At 49.1% G+C, this 13,418-nt stretch overlaps 1 long non-coding RNA gene across 1 annotated transcript; it reads left to right on the top strand.

The window, feature by feature from the left end:
• The first annotated feature begins 559 nt into the window (after nucleotides 1-559).
• Nucleotides 560-8,359, top strand: LOC148700719 (uncharacterized). The gene is made up of 2 exons (XR_016397807.1): nucleotides 560-724; nucleotides 8,128-8,359. It is a non-coding gene; the product is annotated as an uncharacterized LOC148700719 (long non-coding RNA).
• Nucleotides 8,360-13,418: the final 5,059 nt, after the last annotated feature.

Raw genomic sequence — 13,418 nt, 5'->3', positions numbered from 1 at the left:
CCTTCTTCTCCTCCGGCCAGATCTGTGGCCTTCTTCTTCTCCGCCGGCCGGATCTACCGCCTCCTCCTCCTTCCGACCTTCACCGAACCCTCCCCGGCCAGATCTACCAGCCCGGAGTGGTGTTTCCCCTTCGGGGCGGCGACGGTGGGAGGCCGGCCCTTTCCCTCTCCTTCGAAGTGGTGCCGGAGGAGAGGAGAAGAGCCGGGAGGTGGGATCGAGGCCGATCTCCTTCGGGAGAACTTCTCCGGCTCCGACCACGGCGAGGTAAGGCCGTGGTCCGCGGTAAGTATCCCCCTCTTCTTCTTTTTTTTTTTTTTTTTTTCTTTTCCTTGTTCTTCTTCCTCTTCCGTTTTCTTCTCTTTTTTTTTTTTTCTTTTTTTTTTTTGTGGGAGTCTCGCCACCACCTCTCGGCCGGCGGAGAGGTGGGGCTCGGCTGAGGCTGGCGGCCTTGAGGCCGCGTTGGTCGCCGGCACGGCAGACCCGGCGGCCCTTGGCTGCCCCTCAGCCCTAGGGCAGCCACGGCCGGGGCCTGTCACCCGCAGGCCGAGTCCGGCTGGGCTCGGCCCGAGTGGCGTGGGCTCGGCTTGGGCCGTTCTCAGGCCGGCCCGCGGCCTGTTGGTCCGGCCCGCAGCCTGTGGGTCCGGCCCACGGCCCTCCTCCTGTTCTTCTCTCCCGTGCCGGTCTCCTTCCTCTCTGTGCCAGTCTCCTCCCCTCTGTTTCATCAGTGAAACAGAGGGGAGAATACCCTACAGAGGGGTATCTCCACTCCCTAAAACTTTATTATTTAACCTAAGGGCCACTTACCTGGATTTTTGCTGGTTACCGTTGGGCCGTTCCTCCCCCTCGTAGTCCCTCCTTCCTCTTGGAGCTTCAGGGCTCTTCCGCCTTAGGCTCCAGGGCTTCGGCTCTCTCTCTTTCAGTGTTCTTGGGGGCCTCCGACTTAGGGTTGCCGGCAGGGACTTAAATAGTGGTTTAGAAGATGAGACCCCCCTCTCTGAGAGGTCCCATCCGCTCCATGCCTCCCCTCTCCGGGAATGGCCGCCGCCCCCTCTGTCTCCGGTGCGCCGGCATCGACTGCCAGCAGGGGTGGGGGTCACCCTTCCCTGTCGGTCTTATCCCTTCGTTTTTTTTTTTTTATAATAATCATTATACTGGCTACAGTAAAATTTGGGCCCAACCCTTAACTGGGCCTATTTTTCTATTGGGCCTAGTAGGTTGTGGGCCCGGACATTACATTCTTCCCCCCTTAAATAAATTTCGTCCTCGAAATTAAACATACCTTGGTTCTCGAAGAGCTGAGGGTAGCGTTGTCGCATCTCTTCCTCCAATTCCCAGGTAGCTTCCCTTTCAGTGTGGTTGGTCCACTGGACTTTAACGTAGGGAATGGTGCGCCTTCGGAGGATTTGCTCTTTTCTGTCTATGATGCACAGGGGAGCCTCCTCATAGGTTAAATCTTTATTTAATTGCAGAGGTTCATGTGGTACCACATGGCTGGGATCCGGGACGTACCTCCGTAACAAGGAGACGTGAAAGACGTTGTGTACGCCTGATAGCTCTGAAGGTAGGGCCAATTTGTAGGCAACTTTGCCTATTCTAGCAAGAACCTCAAATGGGCCAATGTAGCGAGGACTTAATTTGCCGTGTCTTCCGAATCGGGTAATACCCTTTGATGGTGAAATTTTTAGGAAGACAAAGTTCCCCTCCAAAAATTCCGAGGCCCTTCTTCCTCTGTCAGCCCATCTTTTCTGTCTATCCTGGGCAGCCTGAAGCCTTTGCTTAATTAGTAGTACCTTGTCTCTGGTGTGCTGGACCAGTTCGGGTCCTAGCATTTTCCGCTCCCCGACGTCATCCCAGTGTAAGGGGGATCGGCATCTTCTCCCATAGAGAGCTTCGTATGGGGCCATCTGGATACTGGAATGGTAGCTATTGTTATAAGCAAATTCCACCAGTGGTATGTGACTATCCCAGTTTCCACCTAGGTCCACAGTGCAAGCCCTCAGCATGTCTTCCAGAGTTTGGATTGTCCGCTCTGACTGGCCGTCAGTCTGGGGGTGGTATGCTGTACTGAGCCTCAGTCCGGTACCCATGGCCTTCTGAAAGCTTTCCCAGAATCTGGACACGAATCGGGGGTCACGATCAGAAATGATGCTCACTGGTACTCCGTGCAGGCGTACAATCTCATCGATGTATAATTGGGCCAGCTTGTCTAAAGGAGTACCAATTCTGAATGGCAGAAAATGAGCTGATTTTGTAAGGCGATCAACAATCACCCACACTGCATCATTCTTTCTCACCGTTTTGGGGAGTCCTGTAACAAAGTCCATCGTGATGTGCTCCCACTTCCATTCAGGAATTTCTATTGGTTCCAGCAACCCTGCTGGCCTCTGGTGCTCTGCTTTTACTAGCTGACAGGTCAAGCATCGGGCCACAAACTCAGCTATTTCTCTCTTCATCCCCTTCCACCAGTAATGTTCCCGAAGGTCCCGGTACATTTTAGTACTGCCTGGATGAATAGAGAAACGGGATTGGTGGGCTTCTTCCATGATTTCCCTTTTTAGGTCAACATTTGCCGGTACACACAGTCGGTGGCCAAACCTTAGAGTGCCATCTGGGTGCATTTGGAGTTCGGGTCGCAACCCTTTCTCCACTTCATCCTTGAGCTGACAAATGTGCTCATCAGACTGCTGGGCAACCTTTATTCTATCAATCAAGGTTGGTTGTATACTCAAGGCGGCCAGCAAAATTTTTGTAGTTTGGGTAACCACCTCAACCTGCATTTCATCGAGATCCTTCTGAATCTGTGGTTGAGTGGTGAGTAAAGCGGCGGAGCTTATAACTGACTTTCTGCTTAGGGCATCCGCCACCACGTTGGCCTTTCCTGGGTGGTATTTAATACTCAGGTCATAATCCTTCAAGAGTTCCAACCACCTTCTTTGCCTCATATTCAATTCCTTCTGGGTGAATATATACTTCAGGCTCTTGTGGTCGGTGTACACATCACAGTGTTCGCCATACAAATAATGTCTCCAAAGTTTCAAGGCGAACACTACTGCGGCCAACTCTAGGTCATGTGTCGGGTAATTCTGTTCATAGGGTTTCAGCTGTCTCGAGGCATAGGCTACCACCTTGCCATCTTGCATCAGCACACAGCCTAGCCCGTTCTTGGAAGCATCACTGTAGATGGTAAATTCTCCAGTTAAGGACGGTAATGTCAAAATTGGGGCAGAAACTAACCTTTGTTTAAGCTCCTGGAAGCTCCTCTCACACTTGCCGTCCCAGATAAACTTGGCCCGTTTCTTAGTCAACTGGGTCAAAGGGGTAGCTATTTTGGAGAACCCTTCCACAAATCGCCGGTAATACCCGGCTAATCCCAAAAAGCTTCTTATTTCCTTGGCGTTGGTGGGACGAGGCCAATCCACCACCGCTTCTATCTTCTTGGGGTCCACTGACACTCCTTCCTTGGAGATTATATGGCCGAGGAACGCCACACTGTCCAGCCAGAACTCACATTTGTTCAGCTTGGCGTACAGTCTCTTCTCTCGAAGGATTTGTAGCACTACCCCCAGATGGTCTTCATGTTCCTTCCGACTCTTTGAGTATATCAAAATGTCATCGATAAAAACTATCACGAACTGATCCAAATATTGTTTAAAGACTCTGTTCATCAAGTCCATAAATGCAGCCGGGGCATTGGTCAGTCCAAAAGGCATAACCAAAAATTCATAATGCCCATACCTGGTTCGAAATGCAGTTTTTGGCACATCCTCAGATTTGATCTTCAGCTGATGGTAGCCTGACCTCAAATCTATCTTGGAGAAGACCTGGGCGCCTTGCAGCTGATCAAACAGGTCATCGATCCGTGGTAGGGGATATTTGTTCTTTATGGTTATCTTGTTCAATTCTCGGTAATCGATGCATAGTCGCATACTCCCGTCTTTCTTTTTCACAAATAGGACAGGAGCTCCCCATGGCGACGCACTGGGCTGGATGAACTTTTTATCCAGGAGTTCTTGTAGTTGTACCTTCAATTCCCTTAACTCAGCAGGGGCCATCCGGTAAGGAGCCTTGGAGACTGGCCCCTCTCCTGGTGCGAGGTCGATTGTGAATTCGATCTCTCGGTCTGGGGGTAATCCTGGTAATTCCTCCGGGAAGACATCCGGATATTCTCTGACTACTGGAATATCTTCCAGTTTGGTCTCTTTCTGGGTATCCATTACACAGGCCAGATAGGCCATACACCCTTTTCTCACAGCCTTTCCAGCTTTCAAGGCAGAAATAAAGTGTAGTGTAGGAGCATCTTGAAGGGGTATATCGCCCTGAAAGAAAAATTCTTGCTCCCCAGGTATCCGAAATACCACCCTCTTGTGGTAACAATCAATGTGGGCGTGATACTGTGACATCCAGTCCATGCCCAAGATAATATCAAAGTCTTGCATGTCAAGCTGTAAAAGATTTGTCTCTAATTCTTTTTCCCCTATCTGAATTATGCAATCTTTATATTTAATGTCAACAATTGCGGTTTTCTGAAGGGGTGTAGCAACATGCCATGGTTCCACTAATTTCTCAGATGTGCTATGTAATTGTCTGGAAAAGCTAACCGACACGAAAGAATGCGTAGAACCAGAATCAAATAGAATGAGGGCAGGAATCAAGTTGACCAGAAGTGTACCTGTCACCACTTGATCGCTAGCACTGGCATCCTGTCGAGTCAGTGCGAAAACCCGAGGGTTACCCCTCGATCTCTGGTCCTCTGGTGCAGTATGTCGGGGCTCGTCCTTCTTTCGGCTAGGGCAGTTGCGGGCGATGTGTCCTGTCTGCCCGCAAGAATAACAAGCTCCGGTCTTCTTCATGCAGGTACCCCTGTGGTTTCCGCCACAGGTGGGGCAGCCTCTGCTCTGTCTCTTCTTGGGCACAGCCCCCTTGCTGCCTCCAGCCCCACTACTCGGTGCTCCTGATGACCGGGTCCTCTTCAGGTCCTCCCTCTCTCTCCCGGACCGTATCAGGTCAGCCTCAACCTTCAAGGCTCGGTCCAGTACATCTTTGTAGCTTGAGAATAAATGGGAGGATATTCGGGACCGAATCCCGTACCTCAATCCCTGCTCAAACCGGTTCACCTTACTTCTCTCATCCTCCATGAACTGGGGGCAAAATCGTCCCAGTTCGTTAAATTTATTGGCGTACTCCAGAACGGACATCTGGTCAGTCTGGGTTAGTGTCAAAAACTCATTCTGCTTCGCCAGGTGCACTGAGTCCGGAAAGTATTGATTGTAAAACATCCCCTTAAAGTCCCTCCAGGTGAGTCTGTCAACGGCATAAGCCGTCTCCATGGCCGTCCACCAGTATTCGGCGTTTCCTGTCAGCATAGAGGTCGCCAGCCGGACTGTCACCTCATCAGGAAAGTGGAGGGCTCGGAACATCTTTTCTATCTCCCGGATCCATGTTTCAGCCGCCATAGGGTCAGACCCACCCTCAAAGGTCGGGGGGTTCAGTCGGCGGAACCTCTCATAGCAGGAGTCTGCTGATGGCATAGCGGCCAACTGCATCATCTGCTGCTGTTGCAGCACTTGCGCCATAAGCTGATACACTCCGGCTAGGCCTGCCTGACCTGCTGCAGACCGTGGAGTATCCGGGGAAACTGACCGCTCGCTGGGCTCCGGGGAGGGTGGTCTCCGGTCGTCATCCATATCTTCCTAATGATCACCTAGCAGTCAAAATTTTTTTAAAGTGAGGTTATGATAACTAGCATATTATAACATTTTCTATAACGGTGACATTCTTAACTACCCTTTTCCTTAGGCATTTTATGGTTATTCTATTGTTTAACCTAAGGCTCTGATACCACTAGATGTCACGCCCCGGACCCGGATCCGTGACACGGCCGTGCTATTGCCGACTATCGCCCACAGTAGCACGCAGCCTCATACAGGGGTAGCAGGTAGCCAAAAGGATTCATCCTTATATATATATTAAAAGTTTTGCAGTACAACCTTCAACTGGTTGAAACCAAAAATACAGAACTTCTATACTATTCAAATGTACAAAAGTATATAAGCTTCTTCCAAAAATACGAAGCTCTGTAACAAAATAAAAACATATCTGATGGCGATCACTGGTGAGGATCTGAAAGAAAACGAAACATAAACAGATGTGAGCTACACGGCTCAGTAAGTAATCCTGCATAATCCTACCGGATCAACCAGTAGACTAAACATGTAAATCAGGGTTTTGAGAAGCTGACATGCATGTTTATCTAATAATCATCATGGCATAATAAGTATGCAATTTAAACAAAGCAGTAGTGCAAATCACAAAATTTTCATAATATATGCATATGAAACCGTGCCCCCGGCATGCCGTGGTCCTTTTTCTCTCGGATGCTACTGCGAAGTCAGACTCGACCACTGGCGGGGCCAGCTCAGTTACTATTCAGCCACTGGCGGGGCAGGCTCAGTTACTATTCAGCCACTGGCGGGGCAAGCTCAGTTACTATTCAGCCACTGGCGGGGCAGGCCCAATTCCAACTCAGCCACTGGCGGGGCAGGCTCAGTTACTATTCAGCCACTGGCGGGGCAGCTCAGTTACTATTCAGCCACTGGCGGGGCAGCTCAGTTACTATTCAGCCACTGGCAGCTCAGTCATTCTCAGTAGCATCTTTGAGCCCATTATAGTGCCTCTTGGCTAGATAGTATTTCATTATACTAACTTGCATGCATGATTAAAATATCAGCATCCTCATGTTGCATACATAGCCATAGCTTCTGGGATCATGCAAGTTACTTATGCATTGTAACATATCATGCATGAAACATATATACTTAAAATAAATGCTTAGGAAAATATTAATAACATGACATGATCCATAACAGGATTAGGACAGGTTACTTACAGTGATTCGTTTTCTCCCAAGTTTCTTACGTCCTGGTGACGGATCCTGAGTCACCTAAAATCACATTATAATGAGCATATTATTTCCTTTTACTTGTTTGGATTCTACCCGAAATTTAGCCCAAGTCTAATGTGTTCATATTGGAGCCTTAATTGGGTCCATATGGTTTAATTGGCCTTCTAATTGGTCATTAGGCTTAATCCCAAGTTTAATTTGGGTTTAATTTTGGTTAAATTTATAGTCTGGCTTGTCCAGACTTAGCCCAAATTTGATTGGGCTCGGGTTTAGTCAAATTTGGCTAAACCCTTTCCCCTTTTTTTTTTCTTTTTCTTTTTCTTTTTCTTTTTCTTTTTCTTTGGGCTTAACGGGTTGCGGGTTCGGATTCGGATCCGACCCGCGAACCCGTTATCGGGTTCTTTCTCCCCCCTTCCAGAGGCTTCCGCCTCTTCACCTTCTTTGTCTCTACCGAAGCCCATGCTTCCGGCCCTCTTCTCCGGCTCCCCTTCTTCTCCTCCGGCCAGATCTGTGGCCTTCTTCTTCTCCGCCGGCCGGATCTACCGCCTCCTCCTCCTTCCGACCTTCACCGAACCCTCCCCGGCCAGATCTACCAGCCCGGAGTGGTGTTTCCCCTTCGGGGCGGCGACGGTGGGAGGCCGGCCCTTTCCCTCTCCTTCGAAGTGGTGCCGGAGGAGAGGAGAAGAGCCGGGAGGTGGGATCGAGGCCGATCTCCTTCGGGAGAACTTCTCCGGCTCCGACCACGGCGAGGTAAGGCCGTGGTCCGCGGTAAGTATCCCCCTCTTCTTCTTCTTTTTTTTTTTTTTTTTTTTTTTCTTTTCCATGTTCTTCTTCCTCTTCCGTTTTCTTCTCTTTTTTTTTTTTCTTTTTTTTTTTGTGGGAGTCTCGCCACCACCTCTCGGCCGGCGGAGAGGTGGGGCTCGGCTGAGGCTGGCGGCCTTGAGGCCGCGTTGGTCGCCGGCACGGCAGACCCGGCGGCCCTTGGCTGCCCCTCAGCCCTAGGGCAGCCACGGCCGGGGCCTGTCACCCGCAGGCCGAGTCCGGCTGGGCTCGGCCCGAGTGGCGTGGGCTCGGCTTGGGCCGTTCTCAGGCCGGCCCGCGGCCTGTTGGTCCGGCCCGCAGCCTGTGGGTCCGGCCCACGGCCCTCCTCCTGTTCTTCTCTCCCGTGCCGGTCTCCTTCCTCTCTGTGCCAGTCTCCTCCCCTCTGTTTCATCAGTGAAACAGAGGGGAGAATACCCTACAGAGGGGTATCTCCACTCCCTAAAACTTTATTATTTAACCTAAGGGCCACTTACCTGGATTTTTGCTGGTTACCGTTGGGCCGTTCCTCCCCCTCGTAGTCCCTCCTTCCTCTTGGAGCTTCAGGGCTCTTCCGCCTTAGGCTCCAGGGCTTCGGCTCTCTCTCTTTCAGTGTTCTTGGGGGCCTCCGACTTAGGGTTGCCGGCAGGGACTTAAATAGTGGTTTAGAAGATGAGACCCCCCTCTCTGAGAGGTCCCATCCGCTCCATGCCTCCCCTCTCCGGGAATGGCCGCCGCCCCCTCTGTCTCCGGTGCGCCGGCATCGACTGCCAGCAGGGGTGGGGGTCACCCTTCCCTGTCGGTCTTATCCCTTCGTTTTTTTTTTTTTATATAATAATCATTATACTGGCTACAGTAAAATTTGGGCCCAACCCTTAACTGGGCCTATTTTTCTATTGGGCCTAGTAGGTTGTGGCAGCCATACAAGTGTGATGTCCAGCCTTCAACCATAACTTTGAACCATTATCAAGTATCCATAATGATCCAATTTTTCCTATAGAAAATGCTTCTTCTCTTTGGTCACTCTACCCAAATAATGTGACGAGTGAACTCTTTCTGGCTTTGAGACCCATTGCACATAACTAAGATTGTTTTAACAGACCCAATGGTTCTTGTCAATACTCCCCTATCTACATGCAAACCTAACTAATCTTGGATAGATAATGTTGGGAAAAAGTTTAAACCACAAATCTCTTAATGGGATAGGGTTTGAGATGTGTGATGCCCAAACCAGATAGATTTTCTTAGAATAGATGCTACAGAAATGATAAGGCCTGAGATCATTTGTCTTTTTTTTTTTTTGTGCACCGGCATCTCACTACATTCAGCCATGAGTACGCCCAAAATAATTATAGTACAAAACATGCTCTAGTGCCGCCGGCATGTACTCCAAAACTCCATAAGATGGCCCCAGAATGGTACGCTGCAAAAGAGGCGATCCAGTTCGCCGCATTGTTCGCCTTCTGAAAGACATGCATGACTCAGAAGGGGTCCAGCTCCCCCACAAGATGACAGATATCATAGATTAGAGGGTGCAAATCTGGCCTGACATGTCCGCTTCGAATCCAGTCGACCACTGTAGTCGAGTCTCCCTCAAGAAGGACCCGCCAAGCACCCAGGTGAACTCTGACCTGAACGAGGCCCTCCCACGCCGCACACAGCTCCGCCATTGGGATAGACTCATCAAAAATACGTCATCCTCTAGCTGCAATCAGCCTGGAGTCATGGTCTCTGATCACAAAACTCACACCGTATCTACTACCGCCCTCTAAGATGCTACCGTCAAAATTCACCTTAAGAAAATCAGAAGGTGGGGACTTCTAGGATACCATCGGTATCATTGCGTACCTAGACACTGTAGGAGTCAAAGAGAAACCGCAGATGTCCCTGTCACCTCCAGATGAGCTCACAACTGCAGCGCTCACCAGCACAGCTGCATGTGCGAAGGCACTGTCCACCACCGATCTCGGATAAAACCCTCTACCGTCGAAGATCCTCACATTTCTGTCCAGCCATACATGATATGCCACATATGCCCATGCCACTCTCCTCTCTGCCATATCAGGTCTCCGAGCTGAGTCTCTTAGTTGTCTTAGAAATATCTCCGAAGAAGTAAATCTCTACCGATAAGCCAAGGCAAGGTCCCAAACCTGAAGTGCCCGCAGGTACGTAAACAACACGTGGCCAATAGTCTTCTCCTCCCCCGGACATCCCTCACAATCGACTGATATGCAAACCCCCTTCGAGCCAATGCCTCTCTAGTAGGTAGAATACCCCATGCCACCCTCTACAGGAAGAGGGCCACCCATGGGTGGACTCGTAATCGCCAGATCCAACGGCCCTCCAGATGATGGGTGGGCCTCAGGTCCAGTGTTGTCCGGAGATCACTAACTGTAACTCCCGCCCTACCAGACGGGCTCCATACCCTCCTATCTGTTGTCCTCTCTAAGGGTAGGGGTGCAGCTAGTATCCTCTCAGCTAAGGCATCACTAAAAAGAAGGTAGATCTGATTAGTATCCCATCTACTCTTTTTGAAAACCAGAGGATCACACACTCTGCAACCCCCTGTTGCAGCCGGGTCAAACATGGTAGGCCATCTGGATAACAGCAGTCCAGCCAACCATTGGTCCTCGACAACATCTATCCTGCGACCATCCGCCACTTCCCACGAGATACAAGGAAGCACCTGCGGGGCTCGAGCACACATCTCGTGCCCAATGAAGGAGCACTGGCGTCCTGGTCTAAATGAATCACCAACACACCTCTCTCCATACTTGGCTCTCATCAACCTGCTCCATAACCCATCCGACTCTAAAATAAACCTGGCCACATGCCTAGCTACCAATACCTCCCGCCTGGTGATAAGAAAATGGATGCCCAGGCCCCCACTACTTGTCAGCTGACAGAGGACCTTCCAAGCAAATAGATGGGTGCCACCTCCCTGAGCTCGTCTTCCCCAGATAAAACTTCGAAGCAGTTATCCCAATGGCCTCAGTAGAGCAATCAGAACAATCGTATTGGAGAGTAGATAATGGAAATAGACCAATGTGACCCTGCCCATCATAGAGAGAGTGCTCACTTGCCACCCCTCCAGACGCTGTTGGAACGTCATCTCCACCTCGGAACAATCACTCCTATGTAGACGCTAGCTGGTGATAGGAATCCCCGGATACCGCAAACTGCCAGCCTGTTCACCGATCCCCAAAATCTCCAAGATGGTATCTTTCACCTGAGCGTCGATCTTCGACGAGTAGCATACCGCTGATTTGGCCAAGTCTGCCCGGATGCACTACAATACTACACTATTATCCTTCGGAGCACCTGTGTCGACCTCCTACTCGCACTAGCCATCAAAAAACAATCGTCAACAAACAACAAGTGGGAGATCTAAAATGTACCTGCCCTCAGCCTGTAAGGCTCCAAAGCATGGGTCTCAGCAGCACTACGGAGAGCTTTGGATAAAGCGTCCGAGCATAGAATGAACAACAGAGGGGACAATGGGCATCCCTTCTGCAGGCCCACTGAGGACTCGAAGAATCGCGTAGGCGTGCCATTCACCAGAATGGCAAAAGAAGGTGGCTGGATACAGCTCATGACCCAGTTGATCCACTGATGATAAAAGCCAAAAATCTTCAATGTGTGTACCAAAAAATGCCAATCCATCCTGTCGTAAGCTCTCTCCATATCTAATTTGATGCCCATCAAACCCCGCTTACGTGAGGCCTGCCTGAGATTACACATAAACTCCGAGGCGATCAATATATTATCAGAAATACTCCGCCCTCCGATAAAAACCCCTTGCTTGGGACTAACCAACTCAACCAATATACTTCTGACTCTCCTCACTAAGATCTTGGTAATGATTTTGTAGAGGGTGGTACAGAGGTTAATGGGTCGATAATGACTCAATTCCATGGCATCCTGCCTCTTCGAAATCAGAACGATAAAAGTTCGTTTCCACTCACTAGGAATGGTGGTTGAGCTGAAGCACTGGAAGATGGCCTTAATCACATCCTGTCTGACTATGCGCCAGTACCTTTGGAAAAAGAGAGGGAAAAAACTATTCGACCCTGGGGCTTATCTCCAACCAGGGACCAAAGACTCTCCTGAATCTCTGCTGCAGTCACCGGCCTAATCAGCTCGGTGTTCTCCTTATCTGTAACCCTCCTCGATGGAATAGGTTGAACAGATGGTCCTCCATCCCTAGTCTGCTTTGTCCATCTAGATATGAAGAACTCCTCCAATACTCTCATGACCACGTCTAGATCATCAGTCATCTAACCACATATCTGTCGGTGGGCTGTGACTGAAAGTCTGAAACCAGTAGCCCGGCTATTCCATGGCCCTTTTGAAATGTGAAATCACTTTCAGACATTTCCACTAACACTAACGTCTCAACCTAATCAACCTCTTTTCCACCAGTCCACCCTTCTCCAACTTTCCATTATTATATCAGATCTTCTGAAGCTATGAGTTTAGTGGGTTATTGTTAGCCTGGCATGAGCTTATAAATACTATGCATATTGACTTGGTCGAGTGCAATAAATTCCATAGCCCACGTGTTTGAAATGCAGCTGTGGGCATCCTTTTGGGAATAAAAGTCTTACAATAATAGAATCAGAGGAGATTAAATATTCTAGGATTTTTTGCATGGATACCCTTCTAAATATCGAATTTTACGTGAATACCCTTCCAAAATTGATATTTACATGTATACCCTCGTAAAATACTTGTTTTGCTATTCTATCCGCTTTTATTCTTATTTTTGTATATATACCCATGCCATCTAACGCCGTTAAAAAATTAACAGTTTCAAATTAAAATGACTAAAATATCCTTAATGGGTAAGCGTGCAAATAGAAATTTTTATAAGGGTATACAAGCAAATAGTAACTTTACAAGGATATTAATACAATTTTCTATATTTAGAAGGGTATTTACGCAAAAAAAATTCTAGTAGATGGAAAGAATTTAGATACATTAATTAATGTGATAGTCTTTATAATCCTGTATTGTATATTTTTGATTTGCAATTGGCTGCATCTAGATTTACCTCCTGCAATTGATCTGATGATGGGATTAATATCATAAGGGGAGTAGGGTTCAAGCGTGGAAGGATGGCAACAAGCATAGGTTCACAGAATCCAAAGGAACCTCGGCCCGTCGGGATTCTCTCTCTCTATCTATTACACTGTTGATACTTCTGGTGTCTTAGTAGCTGGGTTTTTTTTTTTCCCTTCTATTTTTTGGTTTTTGTTTCTTGTAACTTTTGAAGGGAGAAAGTGAGGGAACACTGAACGAAATATGGGTCGTGTCAGTTTTCTGCAATGGAATTGGATTTTGGAAGAAGGTTTGGGATTTTTTTTGTCCTCGTGAGAGGAGAGCTGGGAGACGCCAAGTTTCGTCCAATCAGTCATATAGATAAAAAATAGTGTGATATGAAATTTGGCTTGGTAAGTCATGGTTCATCTGTTCTGACTGAAGGTCAATTGCAAGTCTTTCAAGTCATGGGTCACAAACCAGGGTGGAAGGAGGAAGGAGATCCCGATCTCGCCGTCGCGCACGCTAGCGATCGCGATCTCCCGATCGCGTCGCCCGCGATCCCGTGGAGGGGGGGGAAGACGGGGGCGGGGGGAAGGGGGTGATGTGGAAGCCGAGCGCGCGGAGTGGGGAAGACGAGCGCGAGGAGGGGGAAGTCGGGCGCGGTGGGGGGGGGGGG

The sequence above is a fragment of the Phoenix dactylifera genome, chromosome 11 (genome assembly GCF_051530095.1).
Source record: "Phoenix dactylifera cultivar Ajwa chromosome 11, Ajwa_hap1_PhDact_Kaust_v1.1, whole genome shotgun sequence".
NCBI lineage: Eukaryota > Viridiplantae > Streptophyta > Magnoliopsida > Arecales > Arecaceae > Phoenix > Phoenix dactylifera.
The sequence above is the reverse complement of the archived record's forward strand: the minus strand, read 5'-3'. Positions and strand labels throughout refer to the sequence as shown.